The 21,322-nt window shown below is 42.6% G+C and overlaps 1 long non-coding RNA gene across 3 annotated transcripts in view; it reads left to right on the top strand.

Annotated features, from left to right (window-relative positions):
• LOC135229562 (uncharacterized) overlaps positions 1-21,322 on the top strand; it is a 97,125-nt gene that overhangs the window by 40,751 nt on the left and 35,052 nt on the right. Inside the window, exons 1-2 of one of the 3 annotated variants that reach the window (XR_010320252.1) lie at positions 3,869-4,190; positions 10,892-11,066. This is a non-coding gene — a long non-coding RNA (uncharacterized LOC135229562). Of the gene's footprint in view, positions 1-3,868; positions 4,191-10,891; positions 11,067-21,322 lie in introns of those variants that run through there. The other 2 variants (XR_010320251.1, XR_010320253.1) reach the window with 2 other exon arrangements.

The following is a 21,322-nucleotide window of genomic DNA, read 5'->3' as shown; positions in this document are numbered from 1 at the left end:
CAATAATAAATGGGCATGTTTCTAGTAATCTTCAACCTATACTTACATCTTTTTAACATACATCTCTGCCACTAAATCTCTTTGTTTAATTATTGTTTAACACTCTTTACGCCTAAGAGATGGTCTCAGAAGCAGCCCTGATCAGTTTTTCTCCCTCTTACTCATGAAGCCCCTTAATGTATCCCAAGGTATCAACTACGAAGGATTTTACGTCCTTATCCTTTGTTTATTTTTCATTCAGTCAGTATACTCCATGGGCCAGAAGTAGTCTGTGTTATGCAGATACAGTGGTGAAAGGTACACACTGTCCCTGTCGTCATGAAGGGGACAACCCAGTGCAGGGGGGAGGAGCACTGGGGAAATGCAGCTGAGAGCAAGGACAGACAACCCTCCAGGAACCACACTGGACTTCAGAGAGGCTTGTTGGCTGCTGTTCACCTGGCAGGCTTCTAGATACCCGAGTACCCTTGGGCTTGGTGCCTGCTCCTCTCTCTACTGACACCCTCCCTCTAGGATGCCTCAGTGAGTTTACTGCTGTCTATTTGTAGCTAAGGACGTGAGGTTTATACCTCCATCCATTCAAACTCCTCCTGGGTCCAGACTCATATATTCAAATGTCAGCCTAACTCTCTGTATTGACCTCTTTATGCATTAAAATGATACATTCCTCATATGGCCATCATGAAAAGCAAACATGAAAGGAAAAGCACAGGAGTGCCTGGCACCAGTGTAGGTACTCAATGAACATTAGCTGTTGGTATTATTCTTGACATCTCCGTGTGGGGTGAAGTTTTATTACCGGACATCTCCATGTGGATATCTAACAGCTGCACCATGTTATCTAGGCTATGAAACAATTCTTGGTTCCAACCACCATTCTCTTCTTATCGATGAATTTCTCAAGGCTTCGGTGATGGGAGTGTGTGTTTTTCCACACAATGGACGTGATTAGGAATGGTTGGCTAGGTCCTACACCATAAATTGCTCCAGCATTCCTATGGGTGACCATTGAGACAAGTTTCAGCCAACGAATGTAGCAAAGAATTGGAACCACTCTCAGCTGTTCATGCGAGTACTCTCAATCCAGAATATCTGGTAAGTCGACTGTTAGGGATTGAATTGTGTCCCTCCAAAATGTATGTGGAAATCCTAACCCCTTTACCTGTAAATCTGACCTTGTTTGGAAATAGGGGGCCTCCTTTTATTATGTGAATGAGGTCATACCAATGTAGGGTGGGTCCTAAGCCTTACTCTTCTTAGTTATAAAAGGAGCAGAATACACACAGGCACAAACAGGCAAAGAGGAAGACAGACAAAGAAGACAGATGCGTCCACAAGGCCAGGAACACAAATGATTTCTGGCGTCTACTAGAAGCTGAGGTAGACAAGGAAGGACTTCCCACTACAGTCATGCCCTGAATTTGAACTACTACCTACTGAACTATGAACAAATAAATTTCTGTTCTTTAAAGCCATCCAGTTGTGTTATTTTTTGTTATGGAGGGACTAGGTAACTAACACACATACCCGTGCTTGTAAGTTCAGCCCAGTGCAGAATAATTTTCTTCCCTCCTTGGTCTAGCCCACCTGAACCTGCTCTTTCCCTATCAGTGTCCTTTGTTTTCACCTAAGAGCTATGACCGAGTCCGCTTGATGCTGATGCATTGAAATTTCAATTTATTTTTTTATTTATGATTACTATTAATTCCAGTGTTTTCTACGGTTTTCAATGGAGACAGTCCTATAATCTATGAATAGCAGTTATACTTTTTCTCTTTTTGTACTTCCAGTGTTAAATGTTTAATAAAAATAATGATAGAAGCATCCTTATTTTATTGTTTATTAATTTTAAAGAGAATGTCCCACACGTCACCATGAACTATCATGCTAGTTGTAGTTTTCCACGTTCGGGAACTCCTTTTCTGTTCCATGTTTGCTCCTAGCCCTTATCTCTCCGTGTGATTGGATTTTATCAACCTGCTTTGCCCCCATCTCTTGAGGTGAGCATATGTCTTCTCTTCTTTCACCTATGCATGTGGTGAATGAAATTACTAAATCTTTAATGTTCACTCAAATTTGTATGCCTGCAATAAACCGCCTTGATCATGGCATGTTACATGGTTTATACTTTGCTGGATTTCCTTTGCTAGCATCTTACGTAGGGTTTTGCATCTTAGTTACTGAGTGTGCTTGTCCTCTAACTCTTCTCCTACCTTCCTTCTCTAATTTGCTATCATTTTTAAACTAGCCTTAAGGGTCAAGTTAGTGGAGTATCTCATGGTTTTCTAATTTCTGTTGACTATGTACAAGATTAAAATGACTGTTTCTTGCATGTTTGCTGGAACCTGACTGGAAATGATCTAGGTCTGCCATTTTCTTTGTAGGGAGATCTTGAACTACTGACCCATTTTATTTAGGTGGTTAAAGGCATCTTCTGGTGCTAATTTACTTAGAAGAAATTCTGATGCATGTTCTAGGTTGCTCAAATCTCATCTTTAAATATTGACTATCAGGGCTTATAGCCTCATGCAAGCCAATTCATCAATCCCAGATTTCCCCAAAGTCAGGCTCTACAACTATTCCCGGTACCAAATTCCCTCATTTAAGACTTATTTGCAAAGAAAGAGACAACAGTATGCTATCTATGCAGTTGTGTATCCGCAGCCTTCTTGAGTCCATAATGTGAGGATAGTCTTCTAAGACTTTTTTTGTAATTGTTCTTTTCTTAATTTTTTTTCCTTTTTTCACTGCCACCCAACCCCCCCCGCCCCGCCACCCCATCTAGTAGTTTTAAAGTTGTGCGTTTCAGGTTCAAGTCTGTAATCCAAAAGAACAGGCTTCTAGAAGCAGAAAGCAGGCAGTGCGACTGTTGGGCTGTTGGTGGGGTGGGGGGAGGGGAGCTGCTGCTCAGAGAGGGCGGCCGAGGGAGGCAGGAGATGGCCCGGCTGCCGGCCGCAAGCCCGCAGGCTCCAAGGAGGCGGAACCTGCGTGCGCCCTGAGCCTTTTGAGACAGGCCCAAGCCCTCCGAGCCCGGTGCTAACCTCGCACCCGCCAGGCTTGCGGGTTCCCCCAGGACTAGGGGAAGCCTAAGGCCAAGGAGGGCAAGGCCTAGGGTCTGGACCTCGGAACTGGTTCTGCCATGCGTGATCTCAGCGCTTATGCTCAGAAGGAGGGCAGGAAGCATATCGCAAGGTGCCTATGACCCTGAAGGGCGGGAGTTGTGGCCACCCACGGACTATGGGTCTGCATATGGAGGCCCCCAGGGTGCAATTCCAGGAGCAGAACACAAAGCCACAGAGGGGACAGTGCACCTCGCCAGTGCTCCCCAGGGGCATTGCCCCAATTTGGGGAGCAGTCCCTCCTCTGGGCTAGGGACTTTGTTTCCTCCACTGTCTTCCCTGACTGTGAGCAGACTCTTGTCTACACAGACTAAGGAGGAGTTATCAAAATCAGCTCCGAACTCCGGATTTGAGTTAAGGATCATAAATTAACACAGAGAAATACGACTTTAGCAATAAGTGCCTGCTTGAAGCCCAAGTTGCCTGAAAATAAGGAATTTCAGTCTTTCAGCTCCTCTGCTAATGTAGTGACTAAGAACAGGATCTCACTGGAGCTCAAAGATGTGGGGCACTGGGAATACTCTGGGTCTGTCTGCTCACGGCTGATTGCCTCATTCCCAGTTTTATTATACACCTTAGATACAGACCAGAAGAGGAGTTTGGGGCTTGACACCTGACATCTTAACACCAGTTCCTGTTTCTTGAGGAAGGAAGAGGTAAAATAAATCAGCGTTTTCTGTGTCCTTCTCCATCCCCGGAAGTCCTGATGAAGACCCTCTCAGGTAAGGACTGACAGGGAGTGGCTTGGTTTACTATTCAACTTTGTCCTTCAGTAACTTTGTTTATGTTCTGCATGTAAACTATTGTGCATTGACAGAAGCATTCTAATTCTTATGCAGAATGACTAGACCTGCTGCAGAATGACTATATTGTGCCTCCCTCGGGCACCCCTGTCTGTGCAGCACCCTCCACCCCCAACTGCCCAACCGCCTCTCTCCTGGCATTCTGCTTCTAGAAGCATGTTCTTTTGATGCAGAGATGCAGCACACACAGAATCCCAGCTGGATTACAGACTTGAACCTGAAGACCTTATGCAGAATGACTATTTATGAACGCTTAGTACTAAAGCAGGTACTTACCCCTCAGAGAAGGCCCTGGGGGAGGTTGATACATGCATTCCCCAGTGCTCCTGCTGCTCTAGAGGTGCCTGAAATGCCTCTGTGGGAAAGGCCTTCAGATTAGGCTCATGGCCCACGTGGGAATTCAGGCCTATTTTTCTGTTAGAACATCTCATTTAGCTCTGAAAATGTTATTATCTAGTTTATTCACCAGACATGAGTACAGACATCTCATATTTTCAAAATTAATGCCATTCTTTAATACTAATTTGCCACCAAGAGTATATTCCAAAGTGTTTCCAATAGGCTAGCAAGTCTTTCCAAAGAGGGGAGTCCTCCGCCATGTTGTGCAGTGACAGCAGGGTTGGCATAATATGTTTACCCAGATACCTACCACTTTTTTTTTTTTTTATTGTGCTTTATTTGAAACTTTACAGAGCAAATTACTTTCTTGTTCAACCATTTATACACAATTGTTTTTGACATTGGTTGCAATCCTCATCATGTGTCAACACTCTCCTATGCTCCAGTTCCCCGTTTCCATCTGCCATGATTCCTGTTCCATCCTGCCCTCTTTTCTGTGCTTTTGGGCAGGTTTTGCACATTTGGTCTCATACACATGATTGAACTAAGAAACAGTTTCTTCACGTGTGTTGTTGTTTGTTTTATAGACCTGTCTAATCTTTGGCTGAAGGGCGAACTTCAGAAGATACTTTCCACTGTGTTGCTTTCCATAATTCCTGAAATTCCAAGCCTGCCACCTGAACAACTTCCTTTAGTGTTTCATTTAGAACAAGTCTGGTGGCGATGAATTCTCTTAATCGTCTTTCACCTGAGAATGTCAATATTTTTCCTTTACTCGTGAAGGAAATAACAGCCTATAGAACACTGGGTTAATGTTTCTTTTCTTTCAGTGTTGAAAAAATGTTGTTTTCACAGCTTTTTGGCCTCCATGGCTTCTGATGATGAATACAGAGTCATTCCAATTGTTTTTCCTGTGTGAGATGAGTTGTTTTCTCTCTAGCTTCTTTGAAGATATTTTCTTGGTCCTTGTTATTCCACAATTGACAGTGAGGCATTTGGGGGTAAAATTATGTGAGTTTAACTTGCTGGAGTTTGCATAGCTTCTTGAATCTGTAAGTTTATGTCTTTCAACAAATTGGGAAAGTGTTGAGCCAGTATTTCTTCAAATACTTTTTTCTACACCACATATTTTCTCTACTCCTTATGGAATTCCGATAAATAAATGTTAGATATTTTTGGATTTTTTTGAGGCTCTGTTCATTTTTTTTTTCAATATTTGCTCTCTGTTTTCAGATTGGATATTTTCAATTGAACTATTTTCATCTCATTGATCCTTTTGTCTGTCAACAGCATTCTGCTGTAGAGCTGATCAAGTGAATTTTTTATCTCTATTTTTCCTGTCTAAAATTTTCATTTGTGAATGTTTTCTATGTATTTTTCTATTTTTCTAAGGTGTGCCTGTTACTTCTTTGAGCGTGGTTAAAGTAGCTTTTTAAAGTTTTTGTCTATGATTCCAAGACTATGTCTTACTTCAATCTTACAGAAAATGTCGATGTTGTTTGTTTTAGGAATCACTTGACCCAGTTATGTTCAGGCTGCAAGTTCTTTCCCAACTTCTGGATGCTGTGGCTCAGATGTCAGTTAAGATTTTGAAGACTTTGCAGTGATATTTGGATGTAATCTATGGGAGTGTCACTCAGTTTGGGACCTTGTTGGTGTTCTAACCCATAATGCAGTTCTCAAAGGATTGATCTACTTCTTAGGGTCAGAGCAAAGCATATGCAACTGTGGGAGTCGGGGGGGTATGAAAAACAACTTTATGGTATCCCTCTCTTGAGCCACCTGGTCTCTGTCTCTCTGAGGCTGTCTGATGTCTGAGCAGCTACCTTCCTGGTCCACTGGCAAGAATGTTGGGGCTTTAATCTCCTCATTCTGCTGTGCAATGAAGTGCCTGGGTCTGCCTATGAGGCCAAATATTGGTAAGATGGAGAAAATATAACAGAGATTCCTCTACATTATTTGGTCCTTATACACTTAGGTCAGAGAGAAGGCACACTGTTTCTGGTGATACTTCGAAACAGGTATGGAGAAAAAGGCATTAACAGGTTGATAGCTGCATACTAGGTGTTAGGGATTAAATTCTGTCTTCCCAAAATGTATATATCAGCTTGACTAGGCCATGCTTCCCAGTATTGTGCGATTATCCACCATTTTGTCAGCTGATGTGATTTTCCAATGTATTGTAAATCCTACCTCTGTGATGTTAATGAGCGAGGATTTGAAGCAGTTATGTTAAGGAGGCAGGGCTCAATCTACAAGATTAAGTTGTGTTTTAAGTCAATCTCTTTTGAGATATAAAAGAGAAAAGAGCAGAGAGACAGGGGGACCTCAGTACCACCAAGAAAGTAGTGTCAGGAGCAGTACATCCTTTGGACCTAGGATCCCTATGCTGAGAACCTTCTTGTCCAGGGGAAGATTGGTGACAACGACCTTCCCCTAGGAGTGACAGAAAAAGCCTTCCCCTGGAGTTGGCACCCTGAATTTGGACTTATAGAGCCTCCAAGACTGTGAGGGAATAATTTTCTTTGTTAAAGTCATCCATTTGTGGTATTTCTGTTACAGGAGCACTAGATATCTAAGACACTAGGTACCAGGAGATGTACATTTCCCAGCTCTTTCACTCCCAGGGCCACTATGACTAAGTAGCCAATGCCATAAATCCATGCAAGCAGACTATTCTGATTACTGCTTTGACTCTACTGTCTGTTATGGTAACCACACTCACCTTGTCTTTGTTAATTGAGTGCCACCACTTGGCTGTTACCACCACGGGGTCCAGGCAGCTGCATTGTAGTTAGGTGTCTTAATTCAGTTAGGGCAGTTCTCACTGTGGACTCTTACTTACATAAAATAGCAACCACAGAAGTCTTCAATAATGCTGGGGCTTGCTGCACAAATTTGTACCTCACCGCTATGGTAAAAAGAGAGCCCTCTGGGCACTCCGTGTGTGGGTCTGTGGGTCCAGCCTAATAAATCCATTCTAACCTGCCAATTTCCCTCAGCCTTTGGATACCTTCTCCTACATTATACAATGGCAGATCTGCATTTCCACTTGATTTATTGTAGGCCACCACTTAATCCATGCTTCAGTAAACCAGCCAAATAAACTATGAGATCCTTTTCTAACCTCTCAAGCTGAAACACTGAATGAAGAATCTATGCTTCCTTGGCCTATATCAATAAACTTAGACTAATTCACCTTTATGTTGCTTGCACCGTTATCCCACACCCATAATAGCCATTCCCACACATGTTCACCAGGTTTCTGTATGTATGTATGTATTAGAAAAATCAAGTAGTTCTTTTGGAGTTTAGCATACCTTCTCCTGGGTCACACTTCATAGTTCACCTTTTGGGGCTTGTTGGGACTGAAGTCTAGGTATAGGTCTAGAAGCAAAAATGGGCAGTGGCAGTGGGATGTTCAGCCGTGTCTTATAAGGCATCTGCCTAAGGTAATGCCCCAGGCAATGCCCCAGACCCCACCCCAGGAGATAACTCAAACAAGACACTTCAGGCACAGCTGGGGTAATCTCATCAGATGGAGGTGGAAGGGATAATTGTTTTACTGGGAAGGGTGCCTTAGCAGGCAAAGTTAGAGAATCTCTTCAGATGGGAGTAAGAGGTCTGGTTCTGTTAGGAAGAGCGATTCAACAGAAATTGGAGGTTCATTGTCCCCCGCTTCCTGACTGTCTGCCCATATGTCCTCATCCCAAGTTTCAGGATCCCATTTCTTCCCAATCAGTGCCCTCACTTTAACTTCAGACACCATTTGAGGCTGGATATTCAACTGGCGCTTTAATTCAGTCACTCTTATGATAAGAATCTGAGTTTATTTTTGGCAGCATTAGCCTTGTTACTATAAGAAATATGGTTTTCTTTCTGGGCACAAGTGGCAGCTTTCAGATCTTGTATGTGGTGCTTGAGCTTTGAGCCCATTTCTTTCATTCACCAGTGTGGCTCCAAAAGCAGGACCAACCAAGCAGCTTCCTTATTATTCTTATTCTGACAAAATTATAGAAAAGTATCAAATATGTAATCAGGCAGAGCCTTGTCTCTCACAAATATTTGGTCCAGTGGTAGTAGTATTTTGCGTATTTCTATTGTCACCTCCCACCATGGATTAGCAATAGCCTGTTTACTTCTGGAGACAGTCATCAGTGCCTTTAAGACTAGCTAGACTTGAGAATCAATTCAGAAAACTCATCCTTAAGATTTGGTTCCTCTACAATCACTGTAGGTACCAAATGTCTTAGCCTGGGATCTCTAGAGGTGCAAAACTAGTGAAGGGAACATATATATATATATACACACATATATATGAGTGTGTGTATATATATGTGTGTGTATGTGTGTATATATATACATATATATGGAAACCCTAGTCGCATAATGGTTAATAGCTATAGCTGCTAACCAAAAGGTTAGCAGTTCGAATCCACCAGGCGCTCCTTGGGAACTCTGTGGGGCAGTTCTACTCTGTCCTGTAGGGTCACTATGAGTTGGAACCGACTTGACGGCAATGGGTATATACACACACACACACACATATGCATACATACATATGTTAGTTGTTGTTGCTGTTAGATGCCATCGATCCTGTGTAAAACAGAATGAAACACTGCCTGATCCTGAACCATCCTCACAATCATTGCTATGTTTGAGCCCATTCTTGCAGCCATTGTGTCAGTTCGTGTTGTTCAGCGCCTTCCTCTTTTTTTCTGACCTTCAGCTTTTCCAAGCATGATGAGCCTCTCCCGGGACAGGTCCCTCCTGAAAATATGTCCAAGGCACATGAGACGAAGCTCGCCATCCTTGCTTCTAAGGTGCATTCTTGGTGTACTTCTTTCAAGATGGTTTTGTTTATTCTTCTGGCAGTCCATGGTATATTCAGTATTCTTTGCCAACACCATATTTTAAATGAATCAGTTCTTTGGTTTTCCGTATTCATTGTCTAACTTGCTCAAGCATGTGAGGTGATAGAAAATATCATGGCTTTGCTCAGGCACACCTTAGTCCTCAAAGTGACATCTTTCCTTCACAACACTTCAAGGAGGTCTTTTGCAATAGATTTGCCCAATGCAATACATTGTTTGAATTCTTGACTGCTGCTTCTGTGGGCATTGATTATGGATTCAAGTTAAATGAAATGCTTGATGACTTCAGTATTTTCTCTTTTTATCATGGTGTTCCTTACTGGTCCAGTTGTGAGAATTTTTGTTTTCTTTATGTTGAGGTGTAATCCATACTGAAGGCTGTAGTGGTTGCTGTTCATCAGTAACTGCTTCAAGTCCTCTTTACTTTCAGCAAGCAAGGTCGTATCAGCTGCATATCATAGGTTGTTAGTGAATCTTTCTCCAAAACTGATGCCATGTTCTTGTTCTTCGAGACCAGCTTCTCAGAATGTTTGCTCAGCATACAGATTGAGTAAGTATGGTGAAAGGATACCACCATGACACACAACTTCCTGATTTTAAACCACACAGCATCCCCTTGTTCTACTCAAATGACTGCCTCTTGGTCTATGTACATAAAAAAAAAAAGTACATATTCCGCATGAATACAGTTAAGTGTTCTGGAATTCCCATTCTTTGCTAAGCTATCCATAATTTGTCATGAGCCACACATTGAGTGTGCTTGTATAGTAAACAAAAATAGGTAAACATCTTACTGATATTCTCTCCTTTCAGCCAAGATCCATCAGACATCAGAAATGATATCCCATGTTCCATGTCTTCCTCTGAATCCAGCTTGAATTTTTGGTAGTTCCCTGTCTGTGTACTTCTGCAACTGTTTTTAATTATATTCAGCAAAATTTTTCTTGCATGTGATGTTAATGGCATTGCTCGATAATTTCCGCATTGCGTTGGAGCACCTCTCTTCCAGTCATTTGGTCAGGTAGCTGTCTTCCAAATATATTGAAATAGACAAGTGAGCGCCTCCAGCACTGCACCCATGTGTTGAAACATCTCATTTGGTACTCTATCAATTCCTGGAGCCATGTTTTTTGCCAATGCCTTCAGTGCAGCTTGGAGTTCTTCCTTCTGTACCATCAGCTCTTGATCATCTGCTACCTCCTGAAATGGTTGAACGTTGACCAGTTCTTTTTGGTGTATTGAGTCTGTGTATTCCTTCCGTCTTCTTTTGATGTTTCCTGTGTTGTTCAATATTTTGCCCATAGAATCCTTGAGTATTGCACCTAGAGGCTTGAATATTTCCTTCAGTTCTTTCAGCTTGAGAAATGCCAGGTGTTTTCTTCCCTTTTGGTTTTCTAACTCCAGATCTGTTCACATTATTATTATCATACTTTGTCTTCTCCAGCTTCCCTTTCAATTATTCTATTGAGCTCTTTTACTTTATTATTCCTTCCATTCTCTTTAGCTACTGTACATTCAAGAGCAAGATTCAGAGTCTCTTGTGACATCCTCTTTGGTCTTCTCTTTCTTTCCTGTCTTTCTAATGACTTTTTGTTTTTTTTCATATATGATGTCCTTGCTATCATCCCACAACTAATCTGGTCTTCGATCATTAGTGTGCAGTGCATCAAATCTACTCTTGAGATGGTCTCTAAATTCAGGTTTGATATACTCAAGGGCATACTTTGACTCATGGACTTGTTTTAATTTTCTTCAGCTTCAACTTGAACGTGAATATGAGCAGCTGATCATCTGTTCTGCAGTCAGCCCCTGGCCAGATTCTGACTCATGATATTGACCTTCTCCATCATCACCTTCCACAAATTTGATTCCTGTCTATTCTGCCTGGAATGGTGCACGAGTATAGTCACCGTTTATGCTCCTGATGAAAGGTATGTGCAATGAATAAGTCATTGGTCTTGCCAAATTCTATCATGTAAGCTTCAGTGTCATTTCTATCATCAATACCTTATTTTCCAACTACTGATTTGTCTGCTTTGTTTTCAACTTCGCATTCCAATTACGTAATTATCAGTACATCTTGATTGATCAATGCATCATGTTTGATCAGTTTCAAACTGCAGAACTTGGTAAAAACCTTCAACTTGTTCATCTTTCACATTCATGATTTGTGTGTAAATTTGAATAATAGTCTTATTAACTGGTCGTCCTGGTAGGCCTGTGGATATTATCCTATTGCTCGTAGTGTTGTACTTCAGAACAGATCTTGAAATGTTCTTTGTAGCGATGAATATGATGCCGTTCTCTACAGTATCTCAATCCTGGCATAGTAGAACATACCATTGTCTAGTTTAAAATGTCCAAAACCAAGCTATTTCAGCTCACTAATGCCTAGGATTATTGACCTTTTATGCATTCCATTTCATTTTTGATGACTTCCAATTTCCCCAGATTCATAATTCCTTCATTCCACACTCTGAGTATTAATGGATTTTTGCGTCAGTTTCTTCTCATTTTGAGTTGTGCCCCATCAGCAAATGTCATTAAAGTGGGATCTACTTTGAGGAGGTAGCTCTTCCCCACTCGTATTTTGAGTGCCTTCCAACCTAAGGGGTTATCCTCTGTCATTCAGCCAGACAGTGTTCCAGTACTATTCGTAAGATTTCACTGGCCAGTTTTTTTTAGAAATAGATCACTAGGTCCTTTTTCCTAGTCTGTCTAAAACCAGAGCTCCACTCAAAGCTGTCTACCATGGGTGAACCTGGTGGTATTTGAAATACCGGTGGCATAGCTTCCAACATCACAGCAACATGCAAGCCACCACAGTACAACAAACTGACAGAAGAGTGGTGGGAGTTAAAAATGAGAAGAACCAAAAAGAGTGCTTCTTCCATGTCTGCTGATTTAGAGGAACCATGAGAAATTGTCAAGTGAAGAGTGATTCAGAGAAAAACATGGGTAGAGTGTGACCTAATTTCCATAAAAACAAACAAATGAATGTCCTTACGTGTGTCCTGGCAAAAAGAAGTATGTAAAAGGATACATATGTATCTTTGGACACTGGACACTTTGGGGGAGCAGGTACAATATACTTATGTGGGGATGGCTCTTATTATAACTTCTGTATACAAATCTCTATTGTTAAATGTGTTATAAGAATGTAAAACCTTTTAAAGTTTAGTAACATCATACGTGTATGTGTGTGTATTTGAAACTTTTTTTTTTTGACTATTTTATAAATGTGTTTTTTAGTTATCTAGTTTAGTGTGGCTATAGCAAAGATACCACAAGTGGATGGCTTTAACAAACAGAAACTTATTCTCTCACAGTTTAAGAAGCAAGAAGTTTGAAGTCAGGGCACCAGCTCTAGGAGAAAGCTTTCTGTCTTTGTGGCTCTGGGGGAAGGTCCTTGTCATCTATCTTCCCCTGGCCTAGGAAATTCTCAGCGCGTGGACGCTGGGTCAAAAAGACGTGCTCCACTCCAGGCACTTCTTCCTTGGTGGTATGAGGTCCCTCTCATTTCTGCTTACTTTTCTCTTTGTATGTCAAAAGAGACTGACTCAAGACTCACCCTAATCCTGTAGATTGTGTCCTCCCTCATTAACCTAACTGCCTCTAATCCCGCCTCATTAACATCACAGAGGTTAGAATTTACAACCCATAAGTAATCACATCAGATCACAAAATGCAGGACAGCCACACAATACTGGGAATCATGGTCTGGCCAGGTTGACACACATTTTGGGGGACACTATTCAATCCATAACAATAGAGAAAACACTGTCTTCAATGCCAGATTCAGAGACTTTTATCCATCTATGAAGGGCAAACACAGAAACTGAACAAAATTCAGACCAGCGAATTATTGCTTGCTCTTGTAACTAATGACTTCTTCTGGCCTCTATGCCTGGAAATGGCCAAAAACAATTCTGTGAGGATTAATTCAGTCACTGCTCAAACATCTACTGCATGTACATGTCTACAGGTAAGGAAGAATGCTGGACACCATGTGTGATTCATTAAGTAACACGGGGACCATTAGACTATTGTTCTCCTTCTCTGATATGCCACTATCACCTTCTCCCCTTGTTCTCCTGAAAAACCCACGCTTGTATATTCTAGGCTTTTTTCCAGGATTGAATTTGCAGGAAGTTAAAGATATATCTTTGAAAGATAAAGAAGACTTTGGCCACATTGTCTTTAGACAGTTGAACTTCCCAGCCAACCTCTGTGCAGGATGGGAATTCACAATCCCTCCTACACAGTACCTCTGAGCAGGACGGGATTTCTGTTTCATTGTCAGGAGAAGGTGGAATTCACCCGTCTTCAGAAAACTTACTTTCCTTTGCCTCAAACTGTCCTACTCAGGATCTGTCACGGTCACTCTGAGAAATTGACATGGGCAGCCTGTATGGAAGTGCCCATCCTAGAGACCCTGCCCTCCCTTCCTTGCTCCATAGGGCTTCCTCTGACACTTGGGGTCGCATCTCCCAGGGAGTACACACCTCTGGCACTTCCAGGGATTCCCAGGCCCTGGGATACTGTGGATGGGACTTGGAACTCAATCTGTTTCTTCCCATCCTCACCTTTGGTTATCTGTGTTCTGTCTTCACCAGATTTAGGAGGCCTTGTCTTCTCTTTGCTCGTTTCATCTCAGTCAGGCTTTTCTATTCCAATTCTCTGATCTCAGAACAGATCAGGTTAGACCACAGAAAAGAGAAAGACCAAGCAAACATCACTGATCTGTGCAGAAGCTGCTGGGAAGGGATTCGATTCTCATTGGTTTAGGGTTTTAAGCCCACTGCTCACCAGCACGCAGGTTCCCCCCAGAGTCTGGCTTCTGTCTGGTACCTTGTACTACAAAGAACTCAGTGACCAGCCCACCTTCACAATCACACCTCCCTTAGAGCTATCTTTGCAGAGGCTCTTTCTCAGACTTCCATGTCCCACTGAAATCCCATTTCTCTTTCCTTACAAACATTGTGCTCATTCTCAGGGCCCTGAGACCTCATCTGCAGGTGAGTCTTGTCCTCTTCTCTCCTTGGTGGGGGGAGCTTTTGAGTGGACCTCATGTCTTTGGACAGATATCCTAGGGCTTCTTCCACCCTGGTGCTCTAGGGCTGGATCTCTCCATGTAGTAGAGGGGGCGTGGAAGGGGCACAAGGCTAAAAGAGTGGATCTTCCAGGTGAAGTGGGTTTAAGAAGCCTGAATGAAGTTCTTCCCTGAAGGGTGCATATTTTGCAGTCCAGACATCCTGCTTCTCTCAGTCTAAGAGTCCTAGCACGTCTTCAGGTGCTTTCTCCTTTGACCTTGAGGCCATGCCTGCACCGTCTGCAGCCAGGTCTCCCACATGTGTAGCATCAGCAGTAGGTGTGGTAGCCTCTTCAGCCCCTGTCTCCTGCTCCAGATGCTCCTGGAGGTGCCTGGCTCTTCTTGCCAGGACTCCAGGATGCTGACCAGGAACTCAGTGTTGGTTAGACTGAGGGCAGACATGATGGCACTCACTTTCTTCAAAAACTCAGCCTCAAGACCAAGGGCCTTTTGCCAACAGGGGTGTGAGATGTTTTGGTCTGGTCTGCCAGACCATGGCTAACCCCTTGACCTTACACACTTGGGTTAAATACTCATACTTGACCTATGGATCTCTGGAGTAATTTGATGAGTGGGAATTCTGCCTAGTGGAAGCTGATGAAAAAGGCCTTGCTGATACTTGGGGAATCTTCCTGGGCTTGGAACCTGGGCTTTTTGTTCTCATGTTCTACCCTGAGTGACACTTTCCTCTTGGGTTGAGGCTTGCAATAGTGGAGAGTTAATTTACATGAGCCCTCTGGGCTCTGGTGTCTCAACTGTGACCTAAGTCTCTGGTCTCAGGGATCCCTGGAGGCCTCTCCATCACCACCATCCTCCACCTCCACAGTCCCCATGGTTTCTTTCTTCTTCCCCAGGCACCGACCATACTTTAGGGAATTTACTCTGGGCAATAAAGTCTCCTCCAGAAAATTTCAGTGATGGTACTACCTTATAGCAAAAGTCTATCGTTTTTCAAAAAATTATAATACGTTGATTTAAAAAAAAAAACTCCCAGTTTTCTTTTAGTAGATTCCAATTCATAGCAACCCTGTAGGACAGAGTAGAACTCCCCATAGGGTTTCCAAGGAGCAGCTCGTGGATTCCAACTGCCAAACCTTTTAGTTCGCAGCCAAACGTTTATCCAGTGATAGTTTATAATATAAACAGAGGATCACCACATTAAAAAAAAATTTTTTTTTTTGCATTTGTTGGACGGAAGTGAATTTGCTCCTGTGGAATATGGAAATTACCTCATCCTCTACACCTTCATGATAATACATGGTTTCTCTAAAAGCTGTTTTCTATGAAAGTTATTTTTTTTAGTAAATTTAGAGTGTAAACATTGAAACAGGAGAATCGGTCTCCTCTTTGTAACTTGTTTTCTTCCTCCTTTTAAGGGAAGGATTTTCATAGAAGGAATTATACTTAAGGAGACAGCGTAATTTGTACTTTTCTGTGTAATTTAAAACTTCTTCTCGTACCCTTAACTAGCCTACACCAGGAGATTAAAATTGCCTTTCTCTGAACAGAAGCCCATTACCATGTCCTTCAGGGTGAGGCAGAAACAGATGTCCACATTTGAGAGTCTGATGGCACAAACCTTAGTAGCTGAATCACAACCATGCCTCCTGTGGGGGGGGCGGGGCTTGTATATGTCAGCATAAGGGTCAGTATTTTTCTGAGTTTGAGGGAAAGATTGGCGAGTTAAGGAAGAAAGAGAAGGAGTTTGGGAGGGGAGTGTAAGCTCCAGTGACAGACAGAAGATGGGGTGGGGGATCTCTCAAAGGGTATTAGAGGCCAGTCAGAAAAGCAGGAAGCAGCAGGAAGCAGGGCCAGTGGAGGGCAGCACTGGGTGGAGGAGGACAGCAGAGGTAATAGTAGTGGGAAGGGCAACAAAACTGGCCTGAAAAGAGTGATAAATGACTGATCCTAGATGAAGCTCAGGTTAAGAAAAGTAGGAAAATAAAAAATTCTATCCTGTAGCCATGTTTGTGGTTAGGGGTTGTTAGGCTCTTGAGGGAGGTGGGCAGGAGACACAGGAGGGGAAGGGGAGTTTCTGGATCTAGGGAGGAGTCTACAGCCCTTCTTCTGCCCTCAATGATGTGGGTTCTGGGCTCGTCAACCTACCACTCCCAGAACCTCCTGAGAAATTTCCTTAGTTCTTCACATGGTATATTAATTCCATCTCATTAGAAAATATAATAATTAAGTAGGCTTCTTGCTACCCACCCTTTCCATCATCCTATACTCTCTGCCCCAGTTGCCCACTGGCTTCCTTCCTTTCCACCATGTTCAGATCCAGAACAAAAGAGTGCCTTGTCTGCAGCTATTCTGGAAAGCTCTCAAACTTACAATTGAATTCTTTCGTTTCATCCCTCATTTATTCCTACATTTCTTATCGACAAAATAAACTTTGGTTAATTGTCTACTAAATGATAGAAAATGCTTTCTCAGAAGAATCTTCCTTGTGACCTTATCCATTCGTTCCAAATCCTTCATCTTGTCCTACCATGGCTCTCTTTTCTGGTGGAAGTCAGACCTTTTGTTCTGTAGCACTCAGCAATCTGGGACAACTTTTCCTCACCTTTATCTAGAGTCTTAGAGAAAGGCCTTTTCCTCGTGTGTCACTGTTTCATCCTGCTTGGGTGAAGATGTCCAAACATAATGGTGTGAAGGACCTTTATCCCTTCTCCCATCAGGAACCTTTGATAACCTGGGGACTCTGGCTTGCTCCTGAATTTCCTTGATTCAGTAGCTATGGTTTCTCTCCCACGAGACCTGAGGTCGGCACCCTTTTCAAAAAGCAGCTGAGATCTGAGTTAGCACCAAGGCTTCCGTAATCCTGTGTGACATCATTGCTGACACTGCTGAGTTCCATGGGCCCAGTTTGAAGCTAAACACGGCAACCAGAAAAACATGAAACTGTCAGGTAGGCGCTTGAGAAGTGCTAGTGCCAATGTGGGAAGAAGGAGATTAGATACTAAAAATGAATTGAAACTTTTCCGTGCCGTGTAAGGGGTTACTATCCCTTAGTGGGTAAAGAGAGCACAGGGAATGATAACAGTATCACGGGTAGCTGCTTTCTCCCAGTCCTCTCATTTGACTCTGTTGGAATCATGTCTCTCCAGCTCTGGTTATAAAATGTCCACTCTGAGCCCCTCTTAGGTCTCCTTAGCCTCTGAGTCTTCACACAGGCTCTGCTCTCTGACTAGGAGATGTTCTCTCCCTTCCCGTCTGCTGGTCTACTCTCCCTGGTGAAGCGTGAAGGTGAAGAAAACTGACCCCACTGGAACAGATTAGGCTTATGACTTCACCAAAAAGCCCTAAGACTCAGGAGTTTTGTGGCCAGCCAGAATGGGAAGTTTGGGAGTTGACTTGGGGAAAGCCCATGACAGACTCTGCTTTTGTTTAGGAGGCCATTTAGAAGAGAAACCAGCCAATGGGGAGACCATTTGAGGAAGAAATTAAGAAGGTTGGGGTGGTGATGAGGAAGGAGCAGACTTCTCCAAGGAAAATAAAAGTTTCAACATGGGGATGGTAGGGGCTTGTGTTGTGTGACCCCAAAGGACAGAAGAGGCAGGAATGGTAGGGAAACAATAGAACAAAAGATAATCCGTGCCTCTTCACAAATGTAACAAATGCCCCAGTGTTTTCAGCCTGTTTCCTCAGACTTTTGTCATCAAGCCATCCCTCCCCTTTTACTGAAGCCTCTGGAAAATACCTGGGGCTTCCTGGATGCTTGGCCTTTTTTCACCCCTTAATTATTCAGTCATATTCCCAACTTGGTTCAGGCATCACTTCCTGGTTGTAGTCTTCCCTGAATCTTCTCCTGGTAGATGAGTCCACTTCTTGCTCTGTACTCCATTGTACCCAGGAAACCCTTTACCACAGCATAAAACACAATTGCATTTACTACACATTCTTCCCCTCTCTGTGCCCATGCCTTCTATGAGACTCCGGAGCACCTTTCATTAGCAGGAGGAGTCTTCTTCTACCTGTTGAAGGCAGACCTTACGGTTGCTTCAGCCTTTGAGATAGTAGCAGAGATGATACAAGGAGAGAATTGAAAAGATTTTACATTGAGTCTTGCCCTTTTGTTGCTCTTAAACCCTGAGAACCTGTGGGAATGACCCCAGGCCAGCCTGCTGAATGATGAGGGACCATTGGAAAGAGGATCCAGCGGTTTCACTGAGTTGATTTTATGAAACTGGCTCGCAGGTGACCTGGAATCAAATTGTAGACACATGAGTAAGCCCTGATGCGAGCCACTGTGGCTGGCCCAGATCAGAAGAACCCCAGAGTGACAACCTGAAAAATTATGAGCTTAGTAAATGGTTGTTTTTTTAAGACACTACCTATTGGAGTCATTTGTTACACAGCAATAGGTGACTGATACACCTGTTAACTTGGCCGTTTCTCTCACCAGGCAGTGAGGCAACTTCTCTAAGTCATTTCATCACCAAGAGCATCTGGCCTAGGGTCTGACATGTAGCTGTTCATACAGGAAATCTTTGTTGACTTAATGCATGAATGAGTAATACAAATTGTATGTGCGAGTCTGCACAAAATCATTATGAAAAAAAGCATGATTTTTTAAAAAATAAAATGAATTGAGGCTCAGAACTACCTGCTTACAAAATTGAGGGGAGTTTTTAACCTCACTTACTTTTAGGGTACTCCCTCATCCAGATATGCAATAATTCCCAGGGTTTAATGAAGGACCAGTGCTTGGAGAAGACCTTCAACACACCCATTGCCTCAGCCTATGTGGGTGATCTCTCTAGAAGCATTCGTTCTGCTGTTTCCATTCTCAGCTGGAGCATGAGAGCCTTGGTGGGGCTGTCAACAGCATAACAGGTTTTGTCTACTTATGTGCCTGCATCAGCCTTTGAGGTTCTGTAACCTACTCCAGGGCACTATCAAGAAGCAGGTCCTACCCCTTCCCAATGTCTAGGACCCTACTATCTGACTGTCACTCTTCCCCTGGGCTCCAGTTCACTCAGTCTGATCACCTCAGTGAGCTGAGGCTTTTACCACAGACTCTTCAGAGTCTTGAAGTTTCAGGGCTTCAACACTGTGAGTCCAGCTATCTCCTTGAAATGAGGTAGGGAAGGAGGAAAAATGTAGGAAGATTTTATTTTCCATTTAATGTTGCAATAAAATTTCTTGCCATGCATTTTCAAAGGGTCCTGCCTAACAATTCCCTCTGTTCTCTTCCAAGATGTAGGACGATGAAGAGGGAGTGTTTGTTGTGTCATAATCTGCAGAAGGCCGCAAAGTGCACATGGGGTCCATTCCCCCGATGCTCACACTAGAGCACCCCACCCATGTGGAAATCTCTGCAAGTGTTACTGAGTCCCTCCCACATCCACAGTGAACAGCTTTCAGATTCTTATAAGAGGGAATTGTGTCCTAACACCAGCTGCTCCCTGGAAACCCTATGGGGCAGTTCTACTCTGTCCTATAGGGTCTCTGTGTCAGAATTGACTAGATGGCTACAGGTTTGGCTTTTTCTTTCAGCCGAGTGGTGAGAGTTTGATGTCAGCTCCATAATCATGTTATTAAAAAATAATGACAGGGTAGCAGGTGAAAGTAACAAAACAAAACTGAAATGTAATGGCTTTTTCACATTTATTGGCCCCACAGAGTTCCTTCGAGGTGTTTACTTTTCACTAGATTCGGAGAAATGTTTGTGAGAGAGACACAGCTTGAGATAGCTCCAAAATTACGTTTCCCTCCTTAATGTTAGGTTACATTAAGAGCTGGTTGGCTGGTTTATCATCTGCCTGCTTCACAAAAATAGAAGGCCCATGCAGGCAGGAACTTGTCTGTTGTGTTTGTCAGAGCATCCTGGTACCTGGTGCCTAAGAAGTGCTAAAAAATGATTTGAGTGAATGTGGGTGGGTTTTTATAAAAAACACTGTGTTGCTGTCTTTATTTAGTTAAATAGTGAAAACAGGGATAAGGAAAATGGAGACAATTATTTGTATAATTTAGAGTTACATAAGATGAGAATAGAACTTGAATAATGAAGATAAAAAAATAAGCTGTACGGATGGAATGTACCCCCTTCCCTTTGCTTTGGAGGGAGACATTTTAAAATTGGATTGTTTTTTCCCTACTGATTTATAGGTTCTATATGTTAATTGAAAGGTAGTCTTTTAGGAATCACAAATATTTCTATTGAGATACAATTCACCTGCCGTAACACTGCCTTTGAAAATATGCACAATACCTTGGCTTTTAGTATATGGGCAGACTTGGCACAACAGTCTCCACTGTCTAGCTTCAGAATATTTTCAGTGCCCCGTAAATAAAGGCCCTTGTTAATAAAGGCGTATTAACAGTCATCCTCATTACTCCTTTCCTCCACGCCGTAGCAACCACTAATCTACTTCTGTCTGTGTTGGTTTGTCTGTTCTGGACATTTCATGTAAATGGAATCATGCACGATGCGGTCATTTGTGTTTGGCTTCTTTCATTTAGCGTAATGTTCTCAAGGTTCGTCCATGTTGTGGCATGTATCAGTACTTGGTGCCTTTTCATGGCTGAGTAATATTCCAGTCTATGAATATACCACATCCTGTCTATCAGGTCATGACATGTGGGTTCTCTCCACATTTTGGCTGTTACGAATAACACTACTAGGAATACTCTGTGTAAGTTTGTATGTGAACATGCTTTTGATTCTCCGGGCTACAGACCTAGGTGTGCAATTGCTGTGTTGTATGGTAATTCTCTGTTTAACTTTCTGCAGAATTGCCAAACCATTTTCCAAAACAATTGGATCATTTTACATTTCCACCAGCGGTATTCCAGCTTCTCCACATCATCACCGACACTTGTTGTCCATCCTGTTGAGTTTAGCCATCTTACTGCTTTTGAAATAATAGTGCACTTTAGTTTAGATTTGAATTTCCCTGATGACTAATGAGGTTACGCTTCTTTTCCTGTGCTTGTTGACAGTTTCTACATCTGATTTTGAGAAATCTCTATTCAAATCCTTAGCCTGCAAACTTTTTTTCAGCTTTTTGCCTGTATTTTTACTCTCTTCATATACTTTTTGATATGCCAAAGATCTATAGATCTTAACAGTTTTAGCCTTCATATTTTGGG

This window comes from Loxodonta africana, unplaced genomic scaffold (genome assembly GCF_030014295.1).
Source record: "Loxodonta africana isolate mLoxAfr1 unplaced genomic scaffold, mLoxAfr1.hap2 scaffold_394, whole genome shotgun sequence".
Classification (NCBI taxonomy): domain Eukaryota; kingdom Metazoa; phylum Chordata; class Mammalia; order Proboscidea; family Elephantidae; genus Loxodonta; species Loxodonta africana.
The sequence above is the reverse complement of the archived record's forward strand: the minus strand, read 5'-3'. Positions and strand labels throughout refer to the sequence as shown.